Source organism: Notamacropus eugenii, chromosome 4 (assembly GCF_028372415.1).
Source record: "Notamacropus eugenii isolate mMacEug1 chromosome 4, mMacEug1.pri_v2, whole genome shotgun sequence".
In the NCBI taxonomy this organism is placed as follows: Eukaryota; Metazoa; Chordata; class Mammalia; order Diprotodontia; family Macropodidae; genus Notamacropus; species Notamacropus eugenii.
In genome coordinates this window covers 363,141,098-363,159,824 of record NC_092875.1, presented here as the reverse complement: position 1 = coordinate 363,159,824, position 18,727 = coordinate 363,141,098, and positions in this window count along the sequence as shown.

Sequence of the window (18,727 nt, the reverse complement as noted above, 5' to 3'; positions counted from 1 at the left end):
TAACATCTTTTTAAATTATAAAATTCTAATGTTTTATGATTCATTTATACATGCAAAGAATGAATGGCAGGAACATATGCAAATTATGTTGGTCCCAAATAAGAATAAGCCATCCACAACAACAAAAGTCCAAAGAACTTAAACCACACCCTCAAATAGCTCCCAATTACCTTCCATTGCTATTATTTTTTTTCTAATAAACAAGAGGGGAAATCGTTTCCAATTAATGGAAAATTAACAATTACTCTGGTAAATGTCCTACCATATGTCAAATAGACAGAAAGCAACCTTAAATCTTATATAGCTATCAATTCACTGTAGTTTCATAATTTGAATAGGGACTGCTTCTATTTTTCTCTTTAAAAATCGGAGAATATCCTTTCTTTCCCTATTTTATTGATGTAAGCATTTACTTACCTATTTTCTCCTGAAATACTGCTTAGGCTATATTCCTTAAATATTGGTAAGTTAGTTATCTCATTGTTGGCACTTTCTTTAATGAAAATATTGATTGTTTTTGTGAGTTGCTCCCTTGTCTACATATTCTTTAAAATTAAATTAGTTTCCAATTAATTTGAATCCATTTCCCATGGTTCTGTAATAAATCTGATTTTAATTGCATTGTGCTCTAAAAGTGATGCATTTAATACATTCACTTTTTGTTGTAATACATGGTTAATTTTTGTGAAGGTGCCAAGAGAAGCTGAGTAAAATTTATACTCCTTTCAAGCCCCATTCAACTTTTTTCATAGATCTATTTTATCAAACTTCTCTAATATTCTTTTAATCTCCTTGATTTCTTTGTTACTTATTTTTGGTTATGTTTATCCATTTCTCAGAGGGAAAAAAATTACAGTACCCCATAATATAATTTTAGTATTGCCTCTTTTTGCAATAATTTTCCTTTTGAAAAATAGCTGCTAAACCATTTGGTGCATATATGTTTAATATTGATATTACTTTTACTTGTGTTCCCTTTAGCATGATATAGTTTCAAGGTTTATCTCTTTCAATTAGGTCTATTTTTGTTTTTATTCATCTGAGATCATAGCTGGTAACCCTGTTTTTTCATTATCAGGAGAAGCATAATAGATTCTTCTTCAGGCTATTATTTTCATTCTGTGTGTATCTCTCTGTTTCAAGTATGTTTCCATTAAAGAGCATTAAAATTGGATTTTTTTTAAATCAGTTCTTCTATCTGTTTCCAATTTGTGGGTGATTTCATCCCACTAAGATATACATTTATGATTACTATGCATTTCCCTCCATCTTCTCTCTCTTTCTACTCTTTTCTGCCCTGGAAGTGTAATCAGGGTCCCTCTTCCTCTGTGACTACAAGCACTAGCACTCCACTTTCCTCTGAAAATGTGACTGAAAACTATGTATAAGCAATGCAGAGGAATTCTGAATACAGCACCAAGAAAAAGTTTCACTCTAATGTCTTTCTTATCATTTGACTGACCCCCTTACATTCCGTGGGCTGAGAGTCCCCAGTGCTGCTCCTGATGGTGTTAGAGACATCTCTGAGTCCTGCTATCAGTGGTGCAGCAAACTGTGCTGTACTACACTCAATTTCACAGATATATTCAGCCAAACACCTAAATTGTCTTGAGTTGGAAAAAAGTCTCACCTTGATCATTTGCTGACTAAGGCACTCACATTAAATTGCAAGTGTGAAGTTTTCCCCATTTCCTTAAGAATACACATATGCATATACTGTAAATCAGATGACCTTCTATGGAAGGTCTAAACTAATCCATATTGTATTTCACCAGTCTTAACCAAATGTTTGCTACAATCTTTTAAATGAACAATCCAAATTTCCTTTGGAACTTTTCACTCTATAGCAATTTATATTTGATTCTATCTATCACTTACCCATAATTTATATAATATTCATTTAAATTGTATATAATTTATATACTGTATTTACATTAGCATACTTTTGTATATATAAATACGTATGTTGGAACTTCGACTGATATGTTCTACGTGCTAATGCTTTTAACTTTTTTTCAAGTAACCAGACTCATGATTTGAGATATCAAATCCTTTCAATATTTTTCGATAGAGGAGACAATTATCAAAGTCAAGAAATTTCTAGTACTCCAAATTTAACCGATTATAAAGGACCTTCTACTCAAGGACAAAATAAATTATTATTATTTTTCTTTTAGGAAAGGATTCTATGAACAACCATTGGTATCTTTTAGATAATATAGGGTATTTAATCCTATGTTAGGATGGGAAGTCAAACACATAGATATCTTGAAATTTTATTTTGGAATTATTTATAAAAATACTAATCAAGAAATCCTGTTACTAGTTCTGTGCTATTCACTCTAACTTTGATGCTTTAAATAAAACTATGTCAAGTACAAATTAAAAAGAACATGGATTATAATGAGACAAATTCATAATATCTTTAAGAATTATTTAAAAGACATTAAGTTTACAACTCAAAATTTTCTTTGAAGAAATGATTTTACCTGTCAATGAAGCAACACCACTTCAAAGATCACTAATAATTAAAGGTAAGGTGTGATGAGTACAGCAACATGTTCCAAATAAATTTAAAATCTGTTGAGCAGAAATTTTGTATTTTTCTTATATATATATATATATATATATATATATATATATATATATATATATATATATATATATATATAAACATGAATTCTCAGCTAGGTTATAGAAGTGGGGATTCTGTTTTTAATTTGATTAGCCATCACTATTTCCAGACTTTCCAGGTGCAATTACTTTTGCATGAATGGGTAGTCACTTTTAATGACATTTTAAAAAATAAATTTAAACACTACTGATGAAAAGCTAAAAGAAATTCCACAGACCTTTTCCTTCTTAAACTGAAAGTATAGGAGGTGTAGCCAGGATGGTGCAATAGACTCAGGGACCTACTAAAGCTCTCCACACCAACTCCTCAAAAAACTTTTAAAAAATGACTCTAAACAAATTCTAGAGCAGCAGAAGTCACAAAATGACATAGTGAAGCAACTTTCCAGCCTAAGACATGGAAGGTCCAAGGAAGGGACTATCCTACCAGGCTAGGAGCAGGAGCCCAGTTGAGAGTGGGCCAAGTTGGAGCATGAACTCCAACTGAGTTAGACTGAGTTGGAGCATGCCTCAGGGGACTCACTGGTTGCTGTTGTGGTTTCCAGACTTCTCAACTCCAAAACAACAGACAGCTTTGAAGGTCAATGGGAAGTGTGTCTCACTTGGCTGAGAGGTAAGCATGATCTGATCCCAGCTCCAGTCCCAGACTGATCTCAGCTCTAGTCCTGTCTCTAGGCCCAGGGTGGTGTCAGTCATTGCTGAAACAGAGGCTGCTTCTGATGGCCACCACTTAACAAACGGCTCAAAAGTCAAGCAACTGACTGGGAAAATGAGCAAGCAAGGGAAAAAGAAACCTACTATAAATTTTTACTTTCTAGGTAAAAGAGGTATTTTCTTACATCATTGGTGGTGAGGAAGATCAAAACATACAACCAGAAAAATAAAACAAAACTAGAGCTCCTGAATCCAAAGTCTCCAAGAAAAATATGAATTGATCTCAGGCTATGGAAGAGTTCAAAAAGGATTTTAGAAATCAAGTAAGAGAAGTAGAGGAAAAAATGGGAAGAGAAATGTGAGTGATACAAGAAAATCATGAAAAATAAGTCAACAGCTTGCTAAAAGAAACCCCATCAAAATGCTGATGAAAACAACACCTTCAGAGTTAGTCTAACACAAACGGCAAAAGAGGTTAAAAAAGTCAATGAGAAGAATTTCTTAAAAAGCAAAATGGGCTAAATGGAAAACAAAACAAAACAAAACAAAAACAAGTTCCAAAAACTCACTGAAGAAAATAATTCCTTCAAAATGAGAATGGAGCAAATGAAAGCTAACGAATTTCTATAAAAGCAAGAAATTATAAAACAAAAGAAAAGGAATGAAAAAAATAGAACGCTATGTGAAGTATCTCATTGGAAAAACTACTGATCCGGAAAAGAATCCAGGAGAAAGAATTCAAAAATGATTGGATTATCTGAAAGTTAAAACCAAAAAGAAAAGAACCTTGACATCATCTTTCAAGAAATTATAAAGGAAAATTGCCCTGATATTCCAGAATCAGAGGATAAAAAAGAAATGGAATTAATTCACCCATCAACTCCTGAAAGAAATTCCAAAATGAAAATTCCTAAGAACACTATAACCAAATTCCAGATTTCCCAGGTCAAGGACCAAGTATTAGAAACAGTCAGAAAAAAATTCAAATATTGTGGAAATGCAATCATAATAACACAAGATTTAGCGTCTTCTACACTAAGGGTTCAGAAGCCTTTGAATATAATATTCCAGAAATTAAAGAAGCTAGTGTTAAAACCAAGAATCACCTACTCAGCAAAACTGAGGATAATACTTCAGGAGAAAAAAATGGAACTTCAATGAAAGAGAGGACTTCGAAGCATTCTTGTTTAAAAGACAAGAGCTGAATAGAAAATATGACTTTCAAATCGAAGAATTAAGAGAAGCATGAAAATGTAAACAGGAAATACAATCCATGAGGGATTTACTTAATTTGAACTGTTTGCATTCCTACGTAGAAAGATGATGTTTGTAACTCATGAAACCTTTCTCAATATTAGGAAATTTGGAGGGTGTATACACACATATACATATATACCCACATGTGTACACACACACATAATACCTGTATATGTGAGTGTGTGTATATATATTCACACTATATATGCATATAAGTATGCATGTATATGTCTGTATACATATATGTGTTTATATGCCTATAAATGTGTGTGTGTGGAGACAGAGAGAGGGAGACAGAGAGGAAGAGAGAGAGAGAGAGAGAGAGAGAGAGAGAGAGAGAGAGAGAGAGAGAGAGAGAGAGGACACAGAATGAGCTCAATAGGAAGGGATGATATCTAAAAAATAAAATTAACTGTTGAGAAGAATGGATTAAGAGAAAGGGAGAGGTACATTATAGTAAAAAGGCAAGAAAGAGCTTCTACAATGAAGGGGAAAAAGGGAAAAATGAAAAGGAATGGTTGAACTTTCCTGTTATTGGATTTGGCTTCAGGAGAGAATAGCATACATTCTCAACTGGGTATCGAAGTTTATCTTACTCTACAAGAAAGCAGGGGTGAAGGTAATAAGAGAGGGATCATAATGGAAGCGATGGCAGATTGAGGAAAGGGCAGTCAGGAAGTAAACACTTTGGTAGAGGGACAAGTCAAAGGGGAGAACAGAATAAATGGAGGGCTGGAGAGGATGGGGGAAATCTAGTTAATCTTTCAAAACATGACTGCTTTGGAAGTGCTTCGCATGAACGCACATGTATAACATCTCAAATTGCTTGCCTTATCAATGAGGGAGGATGGGCAGAGAGGGAGGGAGAGAATGTAGAACTCAAACCTTTAAAAATGTATGTTAAAAATTGTTTTTACATGCAACTAGGAATTAAGATATATAGGCAATGGGATATAGAAATCTATCTTCCCCTACAGGAAAAGAGAAAGGAAGGGGATAATGAAGGGTTATGATAGAAGAGAGGGCAGATTGGAGGAAATGGTAATCGAATACAATCTGTCCTACAGTGGGGAGATGGGGAGAAAATTTTAAATTTAAAATTCTGTGCAAGTGAACTTTGAAAACTGAAAATATATATATATATTTTATTTTAAAAGAGTACTGGATTTTAAATCAGGAAATCTTAACTGAGTTTTGTTCTTCAACATATTGTCCATATTGCTTCAAGCAAATATCTTCCCTTCTTTGAACTTAGTCACTAAAATATAAAATATCATGTTTGAATTAATGAACCCCAATATCCTTCCAACCTCTTACATTTTATATCGATGCTATTAAGTAGTGACCTGGTATATTTTGCACACACCTTCTAATTTTCTACTGTGGCTAACCACATGAGGCATATTAGAATTAGATCATAAAGAAATAAAGAAAATAAAGGAAGAACTAATGTGATGAAATAAAGGGAGGAAAAGAATGTAAAATAAAAAAAATAGAAAAGAAAGGAAAGAGTGGATGAAAGAGCAAAGGAAGAAAATATGGCAAAAGGAAAGGCAGAATGGAAGAGAGGATGAGGAACAAAATGCCAAATGTTAGAGGGCATATGGGAAAATGAGCCCACTAGTGCTCTACTTAGTAGAGAAATGCAAACTAAAACAGTTCTGAGGTTCTACCTCACACCCATCAGAGTTCCTAATATTACAGATAAGAAAATGATAAATGTTAGAGGGGGTATTTGAAAATTGAAACATTAATTAACTTCTCTTGAGATTGTGATCTGATCCAACCATTTTGGAACTCTTCCTGGAGGGCTATATAATTGTGTGTACTCTTTGACCTATCAGTACCTCTATTGCATCAATATGTAAATGAGTTAAAAGTAAAAGAAAAAGTTCCTATATGTGAAAAACAATTATAACAGCTTTTTTTTTTCTGTGGCAGACAATTGGAAATCATGGAAATTGTTCTGAAAAAGGTTGGAATATTTCACAAGTCAACATTGCATTACTGTAACTATTTTTCCACATACCCTGTAACATTTATCATTTTGCTTTTCAGTCAGGTTAGAAAATATGGTAGGTCAGTGGTAGTAGCACAGACTAATTTTAATTTGCATTTTTAACAAACTAAATTAAATTTAACTCAATATGCATTTAGGGTGTTTTAGAATATTCTTTCATACAGCTATTGATAGCTTTGAATTCTTCTGAAAAGTGCTGTTCATATTTTTTGACCATTAAGAATTGTTAATTCTTAAAACAACAAATCTCATCTTTTATCTTTTGGGTAATGTATATTTTTAAAAATAAATTTGAATACGCTCTTGAAATAATTTGGAATAGTGACTTTTATTGCAGAAAATTGTAATTTTCTTCCCAGTTTCCTTTTTTCTCCTTCTAATTACAATTTTAATGGTATAGTTTTCTAAAAAATTTTTAGACATAGTCAAAATTACTTTTAACTTCCAGGGTTCTTCTCTTTGTTGTTTGGCATAATGTCTTCCCTTATGTATAGATATGTCAGGTATTTATTATTTTTCTCCATACTCCAATAATTTGCCTTTGACCTCATGTTTTATGTCTAAATTATGTATCTAATTTAATCTCACCTTATCATATGGTGTTAGATGTTATTTTGTATTTAGTTCCTTTCATAGTGCTTTGCAGTTTTCCTAGAAATTTAGTAAAGAAAAATTAGTGAGACCTGGTCAATAAACCTTGGTTTTTTAATTGGCAAACATACCCTGAGAGCTTCAGGGTTGCTGACCCCAGGTAAGCTGCCAGACAACTGCAGCCTCCAGGTTCTAGCATGTGAGGTCCTAGCACTAAAAACAAGTGACCAGGTCCCTAGCCTTCAGAAAAAGAAGCTTAGGATAATTCTCCCTGTGCTCCAGTAAGTGAGCTCAGAATTAAGAGTCAGGAAATAGGCAAATATCAGGAGCAAAAAGCAGAATTGAGCAATGACCACAGACTCTTGCTATGGAGAGATCAAGGTACAAATTCAGAGAAAAACAATGTCAATATATCCATATCTGAAACCTCAAAGGAGAATAAATATAAACTGGTCTCAAGCCCCCAAACCCTTTCTGAAGAACCTGAAGAAGGATTTTAAAAGTCGAATGAGAGAGGTAGGAGCAAAATTGGGAAAAGAAATGAGAGGTATGTAAGAGAGAGTCAATAGCTTGGAAAAGGCAGGGAAAAAAATGACTGTAGAAAATAAGTCATTAAAAAAATGGTCAAATTTTTTGGGGGGGAATGTAAGAGCAATTACATTAGGATGTTTAAGATCTTTTGCTGTTTTTGTTTTACTAAAAGTGCCTCTGATTGAATAATATGTTTGGGGAAGATCTTTCCAATTCATTCATGGGCTTGCCAATTGTTGGAAGTTTGATTAGGAGAGTTGTTTTGTATGAGGGTCCCAAATACCTTTTCTTTTTTCTATTGAAGCACTTGGTCAGAGGTTTATGCCCTCTTGCTCTAAAAAGTGTATAAATACTCTCAGGGTGAGGTTTTACTTTGAGGGTTACTGGATGGAAGTGTTTCTTTAACCAGAGATACTCTGAGAAGCAGTTAAGGAGCCCCTGGCTAAAACCCAGAAGTGGATGCTTCCTTCTCCGGTAACTGTATATGTATGTAATGGTCAGACATATACGTATACATACATACATATATATATATATGTATATATATATATATAACTAATGCATGTAATGGTCAGACAGTTTGGAAGCACTGTCTGTTGATTTATTTTTGATTTCTCTGAAATTTTGATTTTGATTTTCTCTCATACCTGTGCTTGATTAACTCCTGTTAACTCCTTGAAAGTTGCCTTTTGTTTTATAATGCAGACCTAAGAACGTGTTGTAACAGGCTCACCAGTGGATGTTGGGGTGCTTGTTGATAGAGGGAAGTATACTGAAGAGAAAAACTCCATAAAAAATAGAATTGGCCAAATAGAAAAGGAGATAAAACATTCACTGAAGGTAACTCCTTAAAAGTAAAATGGGCCAAATGAAAAAGAAGGTTCAAAAGCTAACTGAAGAAAATAATTTGTTAAAGAATAGAACTGGGAAAAAGGAAACTAATGACTCTATAAGAAATCAAGAATCAGTCAAACAAAACAAAATAATTTTAAAAAAAAGAAAATATAAAATACTATATGGGAAGAACAAATGAACTGGAAAATGTATCCAGGAGAGATAATTTAAAGAATTACTGGTTTACCTGAAATCCATGATCAAATGACTCTAGGCAGCATCTTCCAAGAAGTAATCAAGGAAAACCATCCTGATGTCTTATAAGCAGAGGATAAAATTGTCATTGAAAGACTACATGAGTTTCCAGATTGAAAAGGGTCAAGGAATATTATAGCCAAATACCAAAATTATCAGGTCAAGGAGAAAATACAGCAAGTAGCCAGAAAGAAACAATTTAAATATCCCAGAACCACAGACAGGGTTCTACAGGACCTTACAACTTCTACATTAAAAATCAGAGGCCTTAGAATATACTATTCCATAAGGCAAGGGAACTTAAATTACAACTAAGTATCAGTTATCTTGCAACACTGAGCACAATCTTTCAGGGGAGGAAATGAACATTCAGTGAAACAGAGCACTCCCAAACCTTCCTGATGAAAAAACCAGAGCTCATCAGAAAATATGGTCTTCAAATACATGACTTAAGAGATGTATAAAAAGGGAAACAGGAAAGAAAAAAAAAAACATGCCATTCAATAAGGTTAATGTTGTGTCCCTACATGGGAAAATGAAATTTGTAACTCTTGAGAACCATATCTTTATTATGACATTTAGAGGAAGTATACATGGAGGTATGGATATAAGTTGACTTGAAGTGATGATGAAAAAATCTAATTAAGGATGCAAGGGAGAATACAAAGCTGCATTGCCCATGTAAACATCTCATAAATATCATTTACTGAAATGGACATTTGCATTTCCACTTATTTTAAGCTTCCAAGGTATGACAAGAAAGCCAAGGCAGTCTTTGGGAAAAAACAAAACAAAACAAAACAAAAAACACCTGTATGGCTCTGAGACCATAACCTCCTGCTCATTATGCAATTGTATTTTCTACGCAATTTGCTATCTAATTGGGCATATAAATTTAGTTGATTCATTTGCATGTATACTAATATAGTTTCATGAGAAAAGCTCTTTAAGATGTTTTGTTCACTCTCTCTGCCTCTTATTCTAACCTACATATTATACTGTGGAGAGAGGGGTCTAGGGGTCAGATTTGACTTTGGAATAATTTTATAATTCTTTTCACTATGTTGAATGGAAGAAGCAAGCAAAGAAGGCATTTTATTTGCAGCATAATTTGTAAGCAAGAATTAAACATGCAATTACTGTTTGAGTAATTGATAAAAGAAAAAAATGACGTGTTTATCTATCAGACTTGGAATAATTATATGACTTAGCTTATATATCTGCAAGCAAAAGAGGGAAATTGTGTAAGAAAATTAATGATTCTTCCCCTTCTTTTTATCAGTCTCTCAAGTTTTGATTCTTTCTGTTTCTGATACTATTTATCTTCCTCTTTCTCTTTCTATCTGTTTGAGTGTTTCTCATTTACCTTCTGTCTCAATCTCTCTTTCTGGATGTCACTCTGCTTCTCTGTCTTTTTCTCTGTCTCTGTGTGTCTCTCAGTCTGTGTCTACCTCTTTCTCTCTTTAACTCTGTATCTCTCTTTCTTTCAGTCTCTCTCTCAAATTGTGCCTCTGTCTATGTTCCAAATGCTGTGTTTCTCTACTTCTGCTTCTCTCTGTCTCAGTTTCTGTCTGTTTCGATCCCTCATTTATTTCTCTGCTCTATGTGTCTCTGTCTGTCCCTCTACGTCTCTCTCTGTCTATCTTTCTACCTTCCAGCCTCCATTCCCATCTCTCTCATCATATTGTATTCCTTTTTATCTTCACTATTAAGAACTGAAACAGACACACTAGAGGTAGCACTGTTGTGAAAAGAGCCCTACCTTAGGAATCAGAGTTCCTGAATTCAGATCATTATCACTTCTTATATGTACTACTGCAATACTTTAACTGATTTCACTACCTCCAACATCTCCCTTCTCTAATTCATGTTTCTCAAAGCCAACAAATAGATATTTCTACAAAAGGAACATGTCTGACTATGTATTTTCCTGCAAAACAAAACAAAAGAAAACAAAACAAAATTTCTTTGACTGTCATTGAAAACTCTTCACATTCTGACTTCAGCCTATCTTTACAGGCTAACTACACAGGTAGGCATTCAGCTTTAGAATGCTTTCCTTCCTCATTTCTGCTTCCAATAATCTCTAGCTTTCTCACCTCACAATCTAAAATACCACTTCATTCAGGAAACTTTTCCTAATGCCAATAGTTCTCAGTACTACTCTATCAATTGCTATGCATTATTAGTTATCTATATACTTTATTTGCTCAACTGAGAAAATATTGTATCCATCCAGTAGAATATAAGCTCCAGCAGAGCCACGATAGTGGAATAAAGGCAGGGACCTACCTGATCTCTCCTCCAAATACTTCCAAATAATTACTCTAAAGAAATTCTGGAGTGGCAGAATCAACAAAGACAACTTATAAAATCAGCAACAAATATCTGTTGCACTAAGGTGAAAGAGGAGCACAGTTTAGCATAAGCCATGCCAGCACTGACTGGGCTCCAGCAAACCAGAAGATCTCAGGGTGACTGTTACAGTGACAGCTGTGGTGGTTTCCAGACTTCTGAGCCCCAAGATAAGAAAGATCACTTAGAAGGTCAGCTGGAAAGATTAGTAGCACCTGGATGAGAGTGGAGCACAGTCCATAAGAGGCCCAGCTAACTCAGTACCAGCCTCAACAAACCATAAGTAAATCTTGAGAGCTACCGAATCAGCAGTAGCTATTTCTGGTGCTCAGCCCACAAATGGTAAGTAGGTTGAACTGGTCAGAAGGAGATTAAAGGGATCTCTTTGCTGGCATTGGAGTAGGACTCTACTGCTTTATCCATACTCAGATCTTTGTCATAGTCTGGGGTGGTGTTTAAGAGGGCAGTAAAGGGTGAGGAGGAGCACTAGCACACAAAAGCTTGTGACCAAAGTGCATCAAGAACCCTCCTAACAGTGCCAGAAAATAGTGCTTATAGTCACTTACAGACCATAGCACAGACCAAGAAATTAGTAAACTCGTCTTTTTAGATCATAATACCTTGGAAAAACCTGAAAACTTACAAGTCCCTAGAAGTAAATCTGGTAACAACGGCACAAAACCCCTGAAGTTTAGGACAATGCACTCACCATACTAGAAACAGAAGCCTACTTTAAAAAATACTTAAAAGTCAAATGAAAGTGATCAAACAACAGAAAAAAAAATTCTGACAAATAGAAAGTTATTATGGTGACATGGAAAACCAAAGCACATACTCAGAAGATAAATTCAAATATCTAACATTCAAAGCCTGCAAGAAAAATAGGAAGTGCTCTCAGACATTGGGAGAGCTCAAAAAGTATGTTGAAAATCAAGTAAGAGAGATAGAAGAAAAAATGGGAAAAGAAATGAGAGTAATTCAAGAAAATCCTGAAATGGAGACAACAGCTTGGTAAAGGACACACAAACACACACACACACACACACACACACACACACTTTCCTGTGCACACAAATAATTAAAAAAAATAACACCCTAAAAAACTTACTAAGCCAAATGGTAAAAAAAAAAAAAAAAAAATTCTAAAAATCAATGATAAGAATGCCTTAAAAAACAGAATGGGCTAAGAAGAAAAAAGTTGTGGGGGGAATCAACAAACAATAAAAAATTTTTTATTTTTTTTTTCTTGCTACTTTTCCTGTGAGCTTGTTACATTTATTTTTATTTTATTTTATTTTATTTTTTTAATGTTTAACAATCACTGCCATACAATTGAGATTTTATCCCCCCCACACCTACCCCCCACTACCCCCCTCCCTCCCCACGACTGCATACAACTCTGTATAGGTTCTACATATACTTTCCTATTGAGTATATTTTCACTATAGTCATGCTATGTAGTCAGACTAAAATAAATGAAAGAAATCATAAAACAAACAAAACATGATACACAAAAACATACACATACACAAACATGATTGCTACATTTTGCAAATGACTTCCATATTTCTTTCTCTGAGTGTGGAAGGCATTTTGCCTTGAGAACCGCCATTGGGATTTTTTTTTTTTTTAAGAAGTTCTTGCGTTATTACGAAATTCCAAGTCTACCAGAAAAAACTCTCGCACACTGTGGTCGTTGCTGTGCACAAAGTTCTCCTGGTTCTGCTCCTTTCACTCAGCATCAGGTCATATAAGTCCTTCCAGGCCTCTCTGAAATCATCTTGTTCATCATTTCTTATGGCACAATAGTACTCCATTACATTCATATACCATAATTTATTCAGCCATTCCCCAATTGATGGACATCCCCTTGACTTCCAGTTTTTGGCAACTACAAAAAGTGCTGCTATAAATATTTTTGTACATGTTGGACCCTTTCCCATTTTTATGATCTCTTGGGGATACAGTCCTAGTAGCGATATTGCTGGGTCAAAGGGTATGCACATTTTTGTAGCCCTTTGGGCATAGTTCCAAATTGCTCTCCAGAATGGTTGGATGTGCTCGCAGCTCCACCAACAATGAATTAGTGTTCCAACTCTCCCACATCCTCTCCAGCATTTATCGTTTTCTTGTTTTGTCTAAAAAACTTTTTAAAAACAAGAAATGAATAAATAGAAAAATAGTGTAAAACACACAGAAGATAGTAATTCCTTAAAAATTATAATTGAGCAAATGGATGCCATTGACTTTATAAGAAATCAAGAAACAAAACCAATTGAATGGGGCGAAAATGACCAATTGAAATAGCTCATTGGAAAAACAACTGACCTGGGAAATAGATCCAGGAGAGATAATATAAAAATTCCCTAAAATTATCTAAAAATTATCTAAAATTTTAAACTATCTGAAATTTAATTCATGGCCAAAAAAATAAAAAGTCTATGCATCATCTTTCAAGAAATTGCCAAGTGAAACTATTCTGATATTCTTGAAGCAGAGGGTAAAATAGATATTGAAATAATCCACCAATTATCTTCTGAAAGAGATCTCAAAATGAAACCTCCCAATAATATTATAGTCAAATTACAGATCAAGGAGAAAATATTGTAAACATCCAAAAAGAAATAAATTAAGTATTGCAAAATCACAGTTAACATAAGATTTTACAAGGCTTAGAATATAATATTTCAGAGGACAAATGAACTAGGATTACAACCAAGAATCATCTACCCAACAGCAGTGAGTATAGTTCTTCTGGGTGAGGGGGAGATATTCAATGAATTAGAGGACTTAGAGGCATTTTTGATGAAAAGATAAAAACTGAATATAAAGCTGACTTTCAAATAGAAGACTCAAGAAAAGCATAAAAAAGGGGACAGAGCCAAGATGGCAGAGCAGAGGGGTTATGGAAAATTATGTTAAAATTCAATTGCCCAGAGAAATTCGTCAACGTTGTACATCAGTTTCATATTAGCATGCTCACCTGGGTTCTAGATAATGGACAGTTCTCTCATTGCCTTCCCACTCACCAAGGGAGAGAAACAAGGATGCTTGCTCCTATGCTTTTTAGCATGATATTTTCAGCCATGTTGCCAAATACTTTCAATGAGGATGAAGACAGTGTCAAGGTCAGCTTCCACACCGATGGTAAATTCTTCAATTTGGAGGGAAAGTTGGTGCATGATTTTCTGTTTGCAGATGATTGTGCACTCATACAGACTCTGAAGCTGAAATGCAACAAAGTATAGATCAATTTTTTACTGCTTTTCTTAATGTTGGCCTAATAATTAGTACCAAGAACACACAGGTGCTCCATTAGTCACCACCACCACCCTTTCCCTTATTTATGATCCATATCTGGAAAGATGTGTTACAGCAAAAAGAGAAGTTTTGAGTGATGTGGGTAAGTTCAGTTACCTGGGTAGTGTGTTTTCCAGGGCATACACATGCATAATGAGGTTGACACATGCCTTGCCAGAGCTAGCTCAGAGTTTGAGAGGCTCCAAAGGAAACTATGGAAGAGAGAAGATATTAGACTCATTACTAATCTCAGCTGACCTCATTGTTGTATGCCTGTGAAATCTTGTCATTCCATGAGCACCATGCCAGGAAGCTGAATCACTTTTATTTGAATTGTCTTAGAATGATGCTGAAGATCACCTGGAAGGAGAAGGTACCAGACATTGAGGTCCTTACTTGAACTAGATTGCCAAGCATTTAAACTCTGCTTCACAGAGTGCAACTCCAATCGGTTGACCTCCCTGTTCTAATATGAAATGTCTGCTTGCTAAAAAAAGAGACTGTTTTATGGAAAACACACAAGGCAAGTATTCACATGGTAGTCAGAACAAGCAGTACAAGGACATTCTCAAATTCTCTCTCAAGGACTCTGGACTTTATTGTGTGACATGGGAGATACTGGCATGGTGTGCCCACATCAGAGAAGGTGCTATGCTCAGTCAGCAAAGCAGAATTGAAACAGCTCAAAGGAAATGCAAGATGCACACATTTAGAGTGTCCATCACAAATGTTCACATGAACTCTTTGTGCTCTACCTGTGGTAGAGCATTCCAAGCTCATATTGGTCTTTTCAGCCACAGTTAGACACATCGAAACTTGTCATGAGCATAGTATTATGATTTTGGTTCTCTTTGAGAATGAAGGACAACAAGCAACTAGTCTGGCTCAATGCTTGAAATATGGCAGGGTGTTAATATTTTTTAAAATTGTCTCTCATTTTAGTAATTTTTCTTCCAAAATATTACTTTTTTCTCATTCTCTGTAAATTGAGCTCTATAATGTCATTTAATTTATTATTTTGTTTTTTCTCAATTACATGTCAAAAAAATAATATTTATTTTTATGAGCTCTTGAGTTTCAAAAATATTCTTCCTCTATCCACATCCTCTCCTCTTTTGAAAATGAAAGGTAGTTTGATATAATTTGTACATGTGCTGTCATGAAAAATATTTCCATATTAAAGTTGTGAAAGAAGAAATATCAAAATAAAAGAATGAGAAAGCATAAAAGAAGTGGAAAAAAAAACATGCTTCAATCTACATTCAATGTCCATCAGTTTCTTATCTGCATATGGATAGTATGATCCTTAGGGAGTCCTTGTCACTTATCTCAGATCATTGTCTTACTGAGAAGAGTTGAGTCACATAGTTGATTGTCACATATTTTTTTCTGATACTGTGTATAATTATTTCCTGATTCTGGTCATTTCAATTTACACAAGTTCATTCAAGTTTTTCCATGTTTTTCTCAATTTTTTCTGTTTCTTTACTCTTATTTCACAATAATATTTCACTACATTCATATACTACAACTCATTCTGCCTTGCCCAAAATGGTGAACACTCCTTCAATTTCCAATATCTTACCAACACAAAAAGGATTGCAAAAAAATATTTTTGTGCATGTAGGTCCCTTTCCCTTATTTATGATCTCTCTGGTTACAGACCTAGCAGTGGTATTACTGGACCAAAGAATACTCACCATTTGTTGCCCTTTGACCATACTTCCTAATTGTTCTCCAGAATGGTTGAACAAGTTCACACCTCCACCAATGGTGCATTAGTTTCTCAATTTCCCTATATTTTCTCCAACATTTATCATTTTCTTTTTCTGTCATATTAATCAATACGATAGTTGTGAGGTAGTACCTGAGATATTTTAATTTACATTTATATAATCAAAGGTGATTTTGAGTCCTTCTTCATATACCTATAGATAGATTTTATTAGTTTATCTGATAACTGGCTGTTCACATCTTTTGACCACTTATCAGTTGGACAATGGCTTATTTATATAAATATGACTCAGTTCTCCATATATTTGAGAAATGAGGCCTTCATGAGAGATGTTAGGTTTCAATGCTGTTTTCCAGCTTTCCACTTTCGTTCTAACATTCATTGCATTGGTTTTGTTTATATAAAAGCTTTCAATTTAATATGATCAAAATTATTTATTCTATTTTTCAAAATGTTCTCTGGCTTTTGTTTGATCATGAATTCTTTCCCCTCCACCCCCCATAGATCTGACAGGTAGGCTATTGCTGGTCTTTTAATTTCATTGTTCCATTATCTATGGTACCTTTACTGTGATGTAGTTTCTTTCTTTATCTCTTTTAACAAGGTCTATTTTTGTTTTAATTTTGTCTGAAGTCAGAATTGCTACCCCTACTTTTTTTTTCCTTTCTTCAGCTGAAGTATAATAGATTCTGCTCCATTCCCTCACATTTATTTGGTGTGTGTGCCTCTACTTCAAGTGTATTTCTTAAAAACAACATACTGTAGAATTATGTTGTGTTTTATCCCCTCTGCTGTTTGTTTCTGTTTTATGAGAGATTGCATCCAATTCACACTACAGTTGTGATTACTCTCTGTGTATTTCCTTCTGTGTTATTCTTCCCCCTCTCTGTCCTCTATCTCCACTCACCCCTTCCCTTCTCACCAGTGTTTTGCTTTTGTCTACCATCTCCTATGATCTGCTCCTTTTCTGTCAATCCCCACTCACAATCTTCACTTGATCTCCTCCCTTCCTACTTCCCTGTCCGGTTTCTATATTCAACTAATTTTATATATGATTTCTTCTTTGAGACATTACTGATGAGAATAAGATTCAAATGAGGCCCATCACCCACCCTTCCATGTTCCCTTCCATGACAATAAGTCTTTCATGCCTCTTCACAGGAAATAACTTACTCCATTCTACCTCTCCTTTCCTTCCGCACCCATTGTACTCCTTTTCTCATCTCTTATTTTTTATGTCATTTCCTCAAATTCACCTTGTCTGTATATATTTCTACCAGCTATACTATTAATGGTTGAATTTTTAAGAAATCAAGATATCACCATCCTATGTAGGTATATACATAATTAAGTTATATTGAATTCCTTATGCTTTCTTTTTCATTTTTACCTATTTGTGCTTCTCTTGAGTCTTAATATTGGAAATCATTTTTTTTTTTAGTTTAGTTCTGGTCTTCTTAGGAAAGTTTGAAATCCATCTATTTCACTAAATTGCCATTTTCCCTTGATATATTATACTTAATTTTGCTAGGTAAGTTATTCGTAGGGGTAGTTATTGCACTTTTACCTTTTATAGTATCACATTCCATGACCTCGGATTATTTAAAGTTTCAGGTGCCAAGTCCTGTATAATCATGATTGTGACTCCCCAATATTTGAATTTTTTTTTTCTTTTTGGCCAGTTTTAGCATTTTTTTCTTGACTTGATAATTCTTAAATTTACTTATAATGTTCATTCGAGTTTTATTTTGGAACCTCTTTCCTGAGTTGACTGGTGGATTTAATTGCTTATCATGCCCTTTGGTTCAGGACATCAGGACAATTTTTCTTGATAATTTCTTGAAAGATGTGTTCAAGTCCTCCTTTTGTTTATGGCTTTCAGGTTGTCCAATGATTCTGATACAGTCTCTCCTGTATCTATTTTCCAGATCAGTTTTTTTTTCCAATAAGGGATTTTGCATTTTCCTCTATTCTGTTATTCGTTTTAATTTTTTGATTTATTCTTGATATCTTGTAGATTCATTTGCTTCCAGTTACCTAATTTTCACTTTTAAAGTGTTGTTTTCCTCACTGAGCTTTTGTGCTTTCTTTCTTATTTGACCAATTTTACTCTTTAAGGCATTGTTTTCTTCGGTACATTTCTGTATTACGTTTTCCATTTGATCAATTGTACTTTTTAAGCACTTTTCCAAGTTGTTTACTCTTTTGTCATGATTCTTTACATCATTCTCATTTCTTTTCTCATTTTTTCTTCTACCCCTCTCATATGCCTTTGAAGTTATTTTTTTTTTAATTTCCTTAATGTGTTCTTTCTGGTTATTTTCCACTTTTCTTTGGGGAATTGACCATAGATGTTCTGACATTATTTTCCTCTTCTGAGCTTGCATCTTGAAGGTCTTCCCTGTCAACATAATAACTTTCTAAGATCAGATTCTTTGTTGTTGTTTTCTGCTCATCTTTTTTTGGACATTGTCCTTTCTTTTAAAGTTGTTCTCTGCTCCCCAGTTAGAAGAAGCACCATCTCAGGCTTCATGTGACAGTGGCTGCACCCCCTGGCTGAC